Below are 15,000 nucleotides of genomic sequence, written 5' to 3'. Positions count from 1 at the left end.
AGAAAAGGCAAAAGCTTACAGCACCTGGTATTCCCAGGCGGTCTCCCATAAAAGTGTAACAATCGGCCTTATCAGCCGAGTTACAAGACTAAAATGGGGTCAGATTTAACTGTGAGAGATGACTAGTGGTTAAAAGAATGAGACATAAAAGAAAATTGGTTTAAATAGATTTGGTGTATTTACAAGGTTCACATAAAAGACTTTAAAACAACACGATAAAACTAGGTAAACTCTGTTAAAAGAATACAGTTCTTTTGTCCATACCCTAAAAACAGGTAAACTCTGTTAAAAGAATACAGTTCATTTGTCCATACCCTAAAAACAGTCCAAGAACCCCAGTGTGTTGATAAGTCCAATGTGAGTGTCCACCAGTGTATATACAATCCACAGAAAGTGTAATCCAAAGTTTGCAGGTGGTGAATGGAAAGGTGAGCTCTAAAATTAGCAACTCCTCAATCCAACAGTTTGGTGACTGTCCTTTGTTTGTCATGCTGCTCTCTTATACAGTTGTACTTCCTGCTTCCTGTCATGTGTCTAGTCACATGACAGGCCAACCATCCATTTATTAAAGACACATACACTTAAAATGTTAAGAGTAATAAAATGGCCTAAAAAAAACATGTAAAACACTTAAAACTCTATAATACATGTAAATGATTGTAATAAATAGAGCGGTAAAACACGTCTTTCTAAAAGCCAGCATATTATATAAATAGTGAAGAAAAGGCAAAAGCTTACAGCACCTGGTATTCCCAGGCGGTCTCCCATCCAAGTACTAACCAGGCCCGACGCTGCTTAGCTTCCGAGATCAGACGAGATCGGGCGCTCTCAGCGCGGTATGGCCATAAGCGAGGGCTGCTCCAAAAAGTGGGCTATTTAAAGATCAGCCTCCGTAAAAGCCAGCATATTATATAAATAGTGAAGAAAAGGCAAAAGCTTACAGCACCTGGTATTCCCAGGCGGTCTCCCATCCAAGTACTAACCAGGCCCGACGCTGCTTAGCTTCCGAGATCAGACGAGATCGGGCGCTCTCAGCGCGGTATGGCCATAAGCAAGGGCTGCTCAAAAGAGTGGGCTATTTAAAGATCAGCCTCCGTAAAAGCCAGCATATTATATAAATAGTGAAGAATAGGCAAAAGCTTACAGCACCTGGTATTTTTTTTATGTAATGCAGGGCTCGCAAAATCGCTAGCCCGACGTCCTGGGGCTATTGTGTTTTCCAGTCGGGCTACCAGAAAGTTTCACCGGCTGCCCGACGGGGTATTATAAAGGAGAGGGCACCTGCAGGTCCTTAAAATACTCTGCAATTTAGTTAGTCAAATCAATCAAATTTAAGGCCATAAAAAGGTTCAAATATAGTATTAGAAATACTTCATTATAATTTAGGAGGTCGTACGTTTGGGGACGGAAAGATGATAATCGCGATAGGGCTGGATTAAACTTCAAAAGGCAATGATGTCAATGAATAAATATGTGCACTGCACGTTTCAAAGTCAAAATGCGGCACGGATGTCTCTGTATGAATGTATCTGAGGGGAACCGACTGTCCTCAGAAACGTTTGGTTGTCATTTTCATTTATTGCCTGATAAAACAGCGTTAATGTTGATTTGTATAGAGCCGTTCCTATGGATACCGTAGTATTTCAGCGCTCTTAAAGGCCCCCTCGTGACAAAGAATGAATTTTTCTTTTCTACATTTTTTCAGCTCTTTATGGTCAAATTATTGCAATTATCGACCTACGTTGTTATGCAGCAAACACAGAGTTGTAAATGTGAAAGAAGTTAATGTGCCTTCTAAAAATATAAACAAATAAGACAGTAATATTTATGTTTTAAATAAATATAATAAATGATAAACTCGATTTATCCCTTTTAATGTTATAAAGGCTGAAATTCCATTGTATAAGAAATGTTGTTTTGTGTAACGCTGTATCTGAATTATAAATCATGTCATTCTATGCCTTAATATTCTACCGTACATTGTCAAATCCTACTCATTTTCTACTGTTCATTTTACTTCTGCGGATCTTAAAAAGGGTCAAAAATTGCCTTAAATTGATATTTAAAATATTTTAAATAGTGAAATAAAATTCCTTCCTTAATATGTTTGTTTTATTTCTATACTCTGCAGTAAAGCCTGTTGTCTACAATCTTACAATACAATACATCAGGGGCCACATATAGTTTCAATAGTGACCACTCAGAGTTTAACATAACCAGAGTTGTGGACTCGAGTCAATGACTCGAGACTCGACTCGGACTCGAGTCACAAATTTGATGACTTGTGACTTGACTTGACATAATCAAAGATGACTTGCGACTCGACTTAGACTTTGACAGCAATGACTCGAGACTTGACTTGGACTTGAACCCTGTGACTCGGCAAGTCTTCAAAAGAAAAACTTCGGAGAGTTCTGATCAATATAGGCTGAAGCGAATTACACTGGTATGATTAGCGCAGCATTTGGCACTGAGCCAGAGAGGGGCTCGCTAAGTGAGCGCTTATAATGTTTTTATCCACATAATGTCAAGGATATTTAATGTTTTTTATCGGCCATTCACATGTTGAGCCTAAAAACGCATACAAAACGCTAGGCGCGCCACTTTGTCTTTCTTTCCAAACCGCTCAGCTTGCGCATCCTGTGGCATGACTGGCGTCAGAATAGGTAGGATGAAATGTTAGAACACCGGCTCTCACTACTGGAGTTTTAAAATCCTAACCGAATATGAAATCTGGTTGCAGCGCACACATACAGAGAAACTTTGAAGATTATTTTACCTGAAATCCTAAACATGCATACACTACAATATTTGAAATTCATGGCGCATCACACTACAAGATATTATTAGGATAATCATGCCGGAGGGAGCACCTCTCGTGATCTCTCTCTGGAAGGGGTCAGTGTTCAAATGCACCTGGCCGCTAAGCCCCAGCAAAAGTAATTACCATGAATGTGTCAGGCAACGACACATTGAACGATTAAACTAATATTGTGATATGCTTTTGATACGTTTTTTTTATATAAATATAACTATGGATTTTAATTTAAATCGTGATGACTTGAGCAGGCTAAATTAATCTCTGCCGCTGGTCGCAATTGGTCGTTACTAAAAAACAAAAACAAAAAAAACAAACAAACTTGAATTTAACAAACAAAAAGTGTTCCAAAAATATCTCTAAATTAACTTCATAAACTAAAGAAACGAAAATAAATGTAATCACTTTGCTATTAAAAACAGCAGTAATGGGGGAGAGAAAGAGAAAAACGACAGGTTCCAGTCGGACTCGGGCCAGTAGATGAGACGCACGACATTTTTGCAACGAATGTATGTTTACTAGCCTATTTAACATTGTTATTTAAGCTGTTTTTTTTATTTAATTATATTATTTCTTTGATTTATTTTTGCATTTTCTGGCTGCCTGTTCACTGACTGAAGTGCTAAAATAAACACGCACGTTTGTTAATAATGTTTGAGCCTCATGTATATAATTTTGAAACACAAAATAAATATGTATTTTATTTATATATAGGCCTACTTGGCAGTGCTTTCAATGTTATAAAGGAAAAGGATGAAGCTGTTCGGTTGGTTCTTGTCACAAGACCTGTGGTGAGATGTTTTTATCTCTATGCGGCGCGGACGCGCTGGAAAAAAACGAGCGCATTGCGTACAGTATATCTATGGTGGCGACCGCGTAGCTTCCATTATGAGCGCGCATACCGCGCGTCTACATTTGAAATTTGAACTTGAGCGCGCAAAAGACGCGACATATGACATTTAAATTACACATAATTTGACATTTAAATTACACATAATCACTATAAACCACTTATAATAATAATTATAAGAAGTAACAACAGTAGCCTAATAATTGGCTAAACCTTTCAAATATTTATATATATTTATATTATACTTATATATTTTATTTGACTCAACTGATTTATTAAAGTCACTGAATATTTAACAAATGAAACAGTGGACTTAAAATAAATTATTAATTCAATTAGGCCTATTTTTTATCACAAACAATGATACATTCCTCAATAAAACATCACTAATTATTTAGGGCTGTCCCCGACTATGAATTTTCATAGTCGAATCAGAATTTTCGAATCTTTCTATAGTCGACCGATAGTCGAATCATCTTATGTGCGTGTGTGAATGGGTTGGGAGGGGCACGACACTATAGTCAGCAGGAGGGTAAAACTATTTTTATTTTATTTTATAAGCGACCAAAACTGCCTGCCAACTGACAGACAAACTTATTTAGGTTTAAATAAAAACACAGAACGCGTCTTTTAGTTCTAAAAACGCGAGGCGCACAGCACTGCCTTTTTTGGTGACTTTTAATGAAAGAGCAGTGTGCTGCGGTTTTTTTATGTTGCTAAGCAACGACCAAAACAGCTGTCCTGTCAGTCAATTCAAAGGATTATAGCGCGAGCGCTCTAACTTAGTTTTTTGCTGTTAAGTAAACTGTCATATTAGCAGAAACCCTAAATAATACAGCTCCGGGTTACCCACAATAGACACCAAAGGTTTCTCCTCCATTTCTTGCAGTCTCCGGACTTTTTAAGCAACGGTAAACTTTCGCCATCACAACAGAAGACCCGCATCTCCATTCATTCGATTGGACAATGGAAAAGAACGCGAATGACGTTGGGTGTTTTTCCGCTCAGAGTTGATTTTTTTTTTTTCAACTTCAGGCGCTCAGAGCGCTCCTGCAAAACGCGAGGCGCAGCAGCCGGGGGCGCATAAACAGGGCACAGAACGCTCACTGCCAACAGAAAACCATTCAAAAGAGGCGCCTCCAACTGCAAAAACGCGTCAAGATGGTCCTCATCTCGTCATGCATCAGAGAAAGTGAAAATTAAATTTGTCACAGGGGTGGTTGGAATTATTCACAAACACGTTAAAAATATTTACTGAACGCTTCTTTCTTTTCACTTTTGTTTTTACTGCATTATCATAATCAAAGGCTGTATATAACTTAATATAACCGTACAAAACCAGTAGTTCTGTGTGCAATTAGACATTGAGCACCCCCATATTGGCAAAATGGTATGATGCTCGTTTCACCCGCGAAGATTCGACTGTGAGATCGGTGGTCGAATCAGGCTCCGCATATCGATGCATCGAATCTTCGACTATTCGGGGACAGCCCTATAATTATTATAGTCTATATTTTATAATTATACCTACTATAGACTAATATTGACTTTAAATTTACTATAGTAATTAATACAGAGGCACTAATTTAGGCAAACAGCACTAGTGACTTGTTAAGGACTTGAAGCTTAAAGTTGAGGACTTGCAACTCGACTTGGACTTGCTCGTCTTGACTTGGGACTTGACTTGGGACTTGTCTGGCTTGACTCGGGACTTGACTTGAGACTTGAATGCAAAGACTCGAGACTTACTTGTGACTTGCAAAACAATGACTTGGTCCCACCTCTGAACATAACAGCTGTTCTTTATTATTGTGTTTAACAGAGAGAAGAAAATCTTTAGGTTTCACAATTTAATACACAACAATTTCTAATCAAAATGAATAGGTCCAAGGAAAATATTTTTTATCTTTTGAACATTAAAATGGTCTTTTATTTTCTGTTTCTTCCTTAAAACTGCTTCACAGCATGGGCCACTGTAATAATACATAAATGTGACCCTGTCCTGTCTTAAGTAGCACAGGAATATTTGTAGCAATAGCCAAAAATACATTGTATGGGTCAAAATTATAGATTTTTCTTTTATGCCAAAATCATTAGGATATTAAGTAATGATCATGTTCCATAAGGATATTTTTTTAATTTCCTACCATAAATATACTATAAACTAGTAATATGCATTGCTGAGAACTTCATTTGGACAACTTTTAAGGCGATTTTCTCAAAATTAAGATTGTTTTGTACCCTCAGCTTCCAGGTTTTCAAATAGTTGTATCACAGACAAACATTGTCCTATAACAAACCATACATCAATGAAAAGCTATTTACTCAATTTTGAAAAAAGAACAGTTAACTGTGGGCTGAAAGCATCAAAAGTTCAGATGATGCGGTTCCTACTGCTCCAAAACGGCAGCGACAGGCCAGCAAGTCTCTGCAGGACTATATTGTAAAATGAAGTGATGGTCAGCGTGAATCGAACATTGAACAGGAGTGCAAGCGGCTGTTTTTTAACATTATTGACTCTATTCTCGGAGAAATGTCCGTGCGTTTCAGCGAACGTAATAGCCAGTACATGTCAGCTTTGGATAAACTTGAAACCACTACTAGATTTAACGAACACCGAAATTGTAGAGTCTCAGTTCACCGTTGCCCGCCAGTTTTGGCACACATTGTGCAAAGACAAGGACAAGAAAATGACTTTGGTCAAACTTCTTTCAAATTACTCCAGCGTTTTCCAAGCCATGCCAGTGGTGCTGACTGCCCTAAAACACGCACTAACATTTGGGGCTTGACTGCTATGTGCGAGAACTCTTTCTCAACATTGAAGAATGTATTTTCTGAGCACCGACGCAGCATGTTGCATGGACGAAAAGCGCATCTGATCAAGTTGGCATTCGAAAATGACTTTAGTAGAAAGTTCAGAGAAGAATGGAAAGAGTTACTGCTGAGGAGGTTTCACTCATCGAAGAGAAGATTGCAGCTCTACTGAGGCTAAAGGTATGATTAAATATTTTGCTCATGCTTTAAAGTGTTTGATTATTAGTCACAGTTGTCAGTGCTGTCAGGTTGTTTTAATACTATGTTAAACAAACATGTAGGGTAGCAGGCATAAATTGCGTTTGATGGTCTTGCGTGTCTGCGTTTCCGGTTAAAACTTCTGTTTTGTGTATATATATATATACATGCATATAAAGACCGTTCGTTCAGAGCTCTGGACGTTGCTCACTAGCTGCAGTTTTTCAGCTTGTAGCAGATATGTTGGTTTATGGCGTGTTAAAACTTAAGCAATGTACCATAGCTATCTGTTTTTTCTTACTTGGGAGCGTTATATTTGCATTAAAATGATCGCCCCCTCTTTGAATTTCAGACGCCCCCTCTTCAGCGCTCGGCTGGTGCCGGCTCTGTTACAGAGAGTTCCCTTTATTTTACGAGAAGTTGACATGTTTATTGATTCACCTCAGATAAAATGAGTAAGTTAACGTTTCATGGACTTTATTTCATTTTGCGTGTATACACCGCGTTCCAAATTATTATGCAAATTGGATGTAAGTGTCATAAACATACAGTTTTTTGTTTTTCAATTAAACTCATGGATGGTATTGTGTCTCATGGCTCTTTGGATCACTGAAACGAATCTCAGACACCTGTGATAAATAGTTTGCCAAGTGAGCCCAATTAAAGGAAAAGTACTTAAGAAGGATGTTCCACATTATTAAGCAGGCCACAGGTTTCAAGCAATATGGGAAAGAAAAAGGTCTCTCTGCTGCCGAAAAGCGTCAAATAGTGCAATGCCTTGGACAAGGTATGAAAACATTAGATATTTCACGAAAACGTAAGCGTGATCATTGTACTGTGAAGAGATTTAAGGCTGATTCAGAGCACAGACAGGTTTGTGCAGGTAAAGGCAGAATGAGGAAGGTTTCTGCCAGACAAATTAATCAGATTAAGAGAGCAGCTACTAAAATGCCATTACAAAGTAGCAAACAGGTTTTTGAAACTGCTGGTGCCTCTAGAGTCCCGCAAACATCCTCCAGAGGCTTGAAGTTGTGCATAAACCTACTATTTGGCCACTCCTAACCAATGCTCACAAGCAGAAACGGTTGCAGTGGGCCCAGACATACATGAAGACTAATTTTCAAACAGTCTTGTTTACTGATGAGTGTCGTGCATCTTTGAATGGTCCAGATGGATGGAGTAGTGGATGGAACATGTCCCAACAAGGCTGCGATCTTTGAATGGTCCAGATGGATGGAGTAGTGGATGGAACATGTCCCAACAAGGCTGCGACCACAACAAGGAGGTGGCGTTTTTGGCCGGAATCATAGGGAGAGAGCTGGTTGGCGCCTTTAGGGTCCCTAAAGGTATAAAAATGACCTCGGCAAAGTATGTAGAGTTTTTGACTGACCACTTTTTTCATGGTACAAAAAGAAGAACTGTGCCTTCCGTAGCAAAATCATCTTCATGCATGACAATGCACCATCTCATGCTGCAAATAATACCTCTGTGTCATTGGCTGCTATCTGCATAAGAGATGAGAAACTCATGGTGTGGCCACCATCCTCCCCTGACCTCAACCAGATTGAGAACCTTTGGAGCATCCTCAAGCAAAAGATCTATGAGGGTGGGAGGCAGTTCACATCAAAACAGCAGCTCTGGGAGGCTATTCTGGCATCCTGCAAACAAATTCAATCAGAAACTCTCCAAAAACTCACAAATTCAATGGATGCAAGAATTGTGATAGCGATATCAAAGAAGGGGTCCTATGGTAAGATGTAACTTGCCCAGTTAGGATGTTTTTGATTGAAATAGCTTTTGATTTCAGTAAATATGACCACCTAATGCTGCAAATTCAGCAAATGCCCATTTTCAGTTCTTTACAACCTATACAATGTTTTAACTCTGTTGTGCATAATAATGTGGAACAGTGCATTTTCAGTTTTTTATTTTTGAAATAAATACTGTTATCATTAGGAGGTTTGTTCAATAAAATTCGAATTATACCCTAATGGTTGATGACTTAAAAATTATACTGACTGTCATTTTCATTGACTAATTATGAAAACCAGAGAAAGATATCATTTGCATAATAATTTGGAACGCGGTGTAGGTTTTCAGATAATTCTGAAATTCCATTAAATATGTATTAATTCACTGAGGTATTGTTGATTTATAGATAACCAAAGAACATATCTTATCAACCACTTATTGTACCAATTGTGAATTAAGAAGAAAATGGAAACAGCACTGTTTTGAAAAATAGTTAATTGTTAATTGTTATCAAAAGACATTATGCATAAAGTTGGCAGTGGAGAAGCATCGTCGAGTGTGAATGATTAATTCTCTCCCCTTTTCCAGGGGTATAACAAATGCATTCACAAAAATATAGTCTTTTACAACAAAATTCAGACTAGCTGTCGGCCAAAATGGTTGATATGAAAATATCTTTTAACTGGGAAAAATGTTCTAATGAGTTCTAGACAAACTTAGGAAATTACATGCAAAAACAGCCATCTCTGGACCGCAAGGTGGCACTGAGCTGATTGTTATTTTTAAATGATTTTTTTAATTTTATATTTTTATGATTAAAACTTTAAAGATTAATTACTTGTTAGCCTTTTATTAAACTCACAAAACCCCTACAGTTGCTTTGCAAACCCCAGTTTAGGAAACCTTGATGTAATATCATGTTTAATGCACTTCATGTTGTTAATTACAGTGAAAGGAATATATTTTCTCACTCTTTGTATGTTCACATTATTATTGTACAAGATTATCCTATTTAAATCAATGTGACAAACAATTTAGGTCAAAAGTAATTTGATCATATAAATCAATAAACCATTGTTGTACTGAACCTATTAAGTTTTAGATTTGATCAGACTTATTTATTAAAAGTGTAGAACTGAAATACAAATTGTGTTGGGTGAGACTATACAAAGATGCCAAAATATGCTTACAGACAAATCAGACTTTGCTATAAGGAAAAGACAAAGTAATCGTTCATTTCTTACAACAACAAAAAAACATTAGAAATGTCAAGAACTCAAAAAAGTGCAATTTAACCAAATGGTGCCAAACAGGTAAAATCCAGCACAAGATGAGCTGAAACTTATCAGTTACTTTCTTAGTTCGAATGCCTGAGCAACTTTCTACCAGTGTGAACTCTCATATTAATCTTCAGCCATTTCATCAGGTCTAGAAGAGATATTAAATCAAGTGACATTTCAAGTGAGAGACAAATAAGAAATGTAAAGTACAGCAGAAAGTCAAGATTACTGATGAGCTCAATAGTCATTTTAATACCATCAAATCTGGTCGACAGCTACTGTGCACCATTATGATCTACTTCAGCCCCTTTCACAGAGATTCCAGAAATGATGCTTTCACACCATATATTTCCAGGAACTGAGTTCTAAGACCTGGATTTTTACTGTGTGTCATGGGTATCATGATTACGAAGACCTTACGTTAATGCACAATTGACGTGATTCAGACAGCATGAAATTCTGTTACATATCACAGAGGCTGAGAAAGAAACACAATGCTGCAGAGAACAGGTAAATGCCATTACCCCTGTTTTTCATGTTCATGGAGTAAATGTTTACATGGTTTTTAAAAAAAGCCAAGTAACCAGTGTTTTGTGCCTGTTTGGCCAATCAGCATACACTGGATCACTGGTAGTTCCTATAGAACTGTTTAAAACTGTTTAAAAAAGTTGGAGCTAACCCTGATAGCGCACGTACATCTCAGAGACGTATTTGGACTATATTTGATGTCTGCATTTACATCTGCAAAACATAGTTTGCTCATCTGCAATACATCTATTGGACATTTCCTATCAGATGTCAAACAGACATCTATAAGAAGTTTTTACGGTGTTTATTAATTAAAATGTATGTAAAACTGACATCCTACAGACGTCTGCTTTCCAGATCTATCTGGGAGATCTATCTTGTTATCTGGGAAATCAGTTCCCGCAAACTGAGTTCCTAGTTCCTGTTGTGCGAATACACAAAAAAAGCAGTAACTTCTGCCAATAGTTCTAGGAACTATGAAAAGTTATATATAACATGTCTAGGTGGGCCATTCCTCTGCAGTTTACGCTGTATTGTGTGGCTTTCTACTTTTTTAGATACCTGCAGTTCACTTGCATGCATTTTTATTCAACCCTTCTCGTCAGAAGATGCACCTGCTCAGGTGTTAACTTCCGTGGACCACCTGGACGAGATGGTTGCAGTTTCATCTTTTAAAAAAATTTTGTACCACTTTTGCTACAGTATTCTGGCTGATGAGTAACGATAGGCTGATCTTGCGGCCTTCACCTTTCTGGTGTAAAGAAATAGTTTTGACATTTCTCTTCCATGTGGTGCCATTGCTGACAGAATGAGATGTGAAAGGGTTTTCTTTAAGTAACACACTTCTATAGTCAACTGTTTGCTGGACACCTGCGTAATGAATAGTTAGACTCAACTATGGTTGAATTCTTGTTAAATTAGACATTTGTACTCTAAAATTTAGCTTTGATTCAGATATTTTTAGTGGGGTATATTCATGTTTGCATCACCCTAATTTGAGTAAAACTGAAAATTTTGTTCTCTGCATGTTATATTAATTACCTTACTTTCATGTTATAAGTTAAACAAATGTTATATAAAACTTTGTCTTGTCAACATTTTGTAAATTGTTTTTTCTTCATTGAAATTACTTTTCAAAGAGGGTGTACTTATTCATGCTGAGCACTGTATATCATCTGGAACTGTGAAGGGTCTACCTTAGTTTGTGTGCACTCACAGTATCAACAAAATGTGTTTTTGTAAAATAAAGAAAACAAACAGAATGCGCTTTCTGATGTCTTGTTGTTGAACAGGAGCGCTGCACTAAAATGAACCGACCCCCAGCTAATTGCCTCACATACACGAAATATCTATAGAAAGCTCTAAATCATTACTTCACTTTAAAACCAAGTAATTCAGATCGAAAACAAAACACTTTAAAGGTGCATCCAATGAGTAGATGGCAAGTCAGGATCAGGGTTGCAAGGTTTTCACAACAAAACCCACCCAATTGCTACTCAAAAATTGCCCAAAGGTGTTTCGAAAGTGGGGGTCCCCCGGGGACATGAAATACATGTTTTTGGCTTGGTTACCCTAGTAAAATTTGCATTCCAGGGGCTAAATATCACGTTATTGGAATAAAAGCTCCGTGTGAAAAGGAAAATTCTTTCCTATATGGCACAAGTTCATTGGCCACTATGCTATGGAAAATTCAAAGAAATATGTGTGAATAAAGAAAGTAACTGGACAAACCTTTGCCCAAATAGATGTGGTTACTCCACTGTGTGGATCCTCATGTGTAGCTTCAGGCGACTTTTAGAAGAGAAACTCTTCCCACACTGATCACACCTGGTATGACGCTTCTCTGTGCTGTGCATCTTCTCGTGTGTTTTCATATTTCCTAACTGACTGAATGTCTTGTCACAGTATGAACACTTGTGAGGTTTTTCTCCAGTGTGAACTCTCAGGTGTAGTCTTAAATGTTTCACTGTAGTGAAAGTCTTCCCACACTCAAAGCACAAGTGCTCTCTCACACCAGTATGCAGAGTTTTCTGATGTAAAAGTAAATTCCTCAGCTGTGAAAATGTCTTTCCACATACAGAACAGGAATGTGGCTTCTCATTCGTATGAACTGCCAGGTGAGTTTTCAAATTTGATGACGTATGAAATGTTTTGCCGCACTGATCACACTTGAATGGCTTCTCTCCTGTGTGGATCCTCATGTGAACAGTAAGACCGTTTTTGTATGGGAAACTCGTCCCGCACTGATCACACGTGTGTGGCTTTTCTCCAGTGTGAACTTTCAAGTGTGTTTTAAGATGTGCTCTTTGCGTGAAGCTCTTTCCGCATTGATCACAAGTGAATGGCTTCTCTCTAGTGTGAACTCTGATGTGACACTCAAGACTATCTTTATTTGAGAATCTCATTTCACACCGATCGCACATGAACGGCTTCACTCCGGTGTGGATCCTCATGTGACCCTCAAGAGCATTTTTGTGTGCGAATCTCTTTTCACATAGATCACACTTGTACGGCTTCTCTCCTGTGTGAATTCTCCTGTGTACTGTAAGGTTTGATGATTGTCTGAAGCTTTTACCACAGTGATCACACGGAAACGGCTTCTCTCCGGTGTGAACTCTCATGTGAAGCTCAAGACAGGGTTTGTCTGAGAAACTCTTCCCGCACTGATCACATGAAAACGGCTTCTCTCCAGTGTGGATTTTCATGTGCTTTTTAAGGGATCCTTTTTCTTTGAATTGATTTCCACATTGAGTACATGTGAATGGCTTCTCTCCAGTGTGAACTCTCATGTGACGCTCAAGACTTTGTTTGTGTGAGAAACTCTTTGTGCACTGATCACATGGAAACGGCTTCTCTCCTGTGTGAACTCTCATGTGTCCGCTAAGGTTTCCTTGTTGTGCAAAACTTATCCCGCACTGATAACATGTGAATGGCTTCTCTCCAGTGTGAACTCTCATGTGACGCTCAAGGCTGTGTTTGTGTGAGAAACTCTTTGCGCACTGATCACATGGAAACGGCTTCTCTCCTGTGTGAACTCTCATGTGTCCGCTAAGGTTTCCTTGTTGTACAAAACTTATCCCACACTGATCACATGTGAATGGCTTCTCTCCAGTGTGAACTCTCATGTGGCACTGAAGATTTTTTTGGGTTGAAAATCTCTTTTCACACTGATCACACATGAATGGCTTCTCTCCGGTATGAACTCTCATGTGAAACTCAAGATAATGTTTGGTTGCAAAACTCTTCCCACACTGATCACATGTAAATGGCTTTTCTCCTGTGTGGATTGTCATGTGTTTTTTAAGGTTTCCTTTTTCTGCTAATTGAAATCCACACAGATCACATGAGAACGGTTTCACTCTAGTATGAACTTTCATGTGACGCTTGAGACTATGTTTGGATGTTAAACTCTTTCCGCACTGATCACATGTGAACGGCTTCTCTCCAGTGTGAACTCTCATGTGACGCTCTAGACTATGTTTGTTTGTGAAACTCTTTCCACACTGAGTGCACACAGATTTCTTGGCTGTTCTTTTCTTTAAAAATGTCTTTTTAGTCTTTGAGTGACTCAAAGTTTTTTTTTCTGGTTTGACATGATGCTCCTCCTCTTCACTCGGTTCTTCACTCTCCTCACTCTCTTCCATCAGGTCTTAAAAAAAGAAGCATTTTAAAGAGAAAAATATGAAAGGAAGTCCTAATGTAATAACAGACATAAGACAGCTGCTGTAAAACATGGATCACTGCAGTGTATTTTTTTATAAGTGCATGACTGAGAAACAAATTAAATTTTTGTGTGTTAGAACTATTTATCTTATGTTTAAAATACCAGAGACAAGCTAATTAAATCACCTAAATCAGTGGAAAATAAATAGAAACACACGTTCGCCATTTCTGTACAGGGCTCGCAAAATGTCAAAATCTCTGGTAGCCCTTTAGGCAGGTACTCTTCAGATTTTGGTATCCCGAAAATTTATTTAACTAGCACAAAATTAAAAAGCTTTTCTAATTTTTTTTTTTTTTTAAATACAGAAAATCAAATAGTAGTCTAAATGTCGATCAAATATGTTTTCAAGAGTCTTTATCAACGTACAATATATATATATTATTATTATTTAAATATTTGTTTAAAAATTTTTTTTTAATTTTTATATTACGAATTATGCAGGATTGCAAAAAAAATTGACATGTTGATTTTTTGTTAAATTCAGCGATCGCAGAATCGCGAAAAACTGGAGGGGATTGGTTATACATTTTGTGTATGAAATATAACAAAAATAATGTTGTAAATTATATATTTTAGCTTTATCTGAATGTGTTTAAGTGCTCAATGCTTTCTAACATGAATGTTCTTCAGCATCATGATTATGGTTGCAAAGGGGTGGAAAATTTCCAGATGAACTTAATTTTAGAAATATTTTAAGTTGGACAGAATTTACAGGAATTAAAGGGAATTAATGGGAAATTTGGCAATAAAAATAAATTACTGAATAGATTTCATACACTATGACTTTAGGACCAGTTGCTAAATGACTAGAGAAGTTAAATTATTTTTGAGATAAAGGCTAGCAGCAAGTTAAGGGAACAGTTACCCCAAATATTAAAATTCTGTCATCTATTATGTTGTTCTAAACCCATATGAATTTATTTGTTCTCCTTAACACAAAAGATAATTTGAAGAATGTTCATAACCAAAAATGTCTGTTCCTCCATTGACTCCCATAGTATTTTTTTCATACTATGGACATCAATGGGGCCCAGCA

The 15,000-nt window shown here is 37.5% G+C and overlaps 2 non-coding genes and 1 pseudogene across 2 annotated transcripts; all 3 read right to left on the bottom strand.

Moving 5' to 3' along the window:
* Positions 1-15,000, bottom strand: part of LOC141318658 (uncharacterized) — a 530,387-nt pseudogene that overhangs the window by 338,785 nt on the left and 176,602 nt on the right.
* LOC141299166 (5S ribosomal RNA) lies at positions 732-850 on the bottom strand. The gene has a single exon (XR_012341715.1). It is a non-coding gene; the product is annotated as a 5S ribosomal RNA (ribosomal RNA).
* LOC141299099 (5S ribosomal RNA) lies at positions 935-1,053 on the bottom strand. Its single transcript, XR_012341702.1, has one exon. It is a non-coding gene; the product is annotated as a 5S ribosomal RNA (ribosomal RNA).

The sequence above is a fragment of the Garra rufa genome, chromosome 1 (assembly GCF_049309525.1).
Source record: "Garra rufa chromosome 1, GarRuf1.0, whole genome shotgun sequence".
Taxonomy (NCBI): Eukaryota; Metazoa; Chordata; class Actinopteri; order Cypriniformes; family Cyprinidae; genus Garra; species Garra rufa.
The sequence above is the reverse complement of the archived record's forward strand: the minus strand, read 5'-3'. Positions and strand labels throughout refer to the sequence as shown.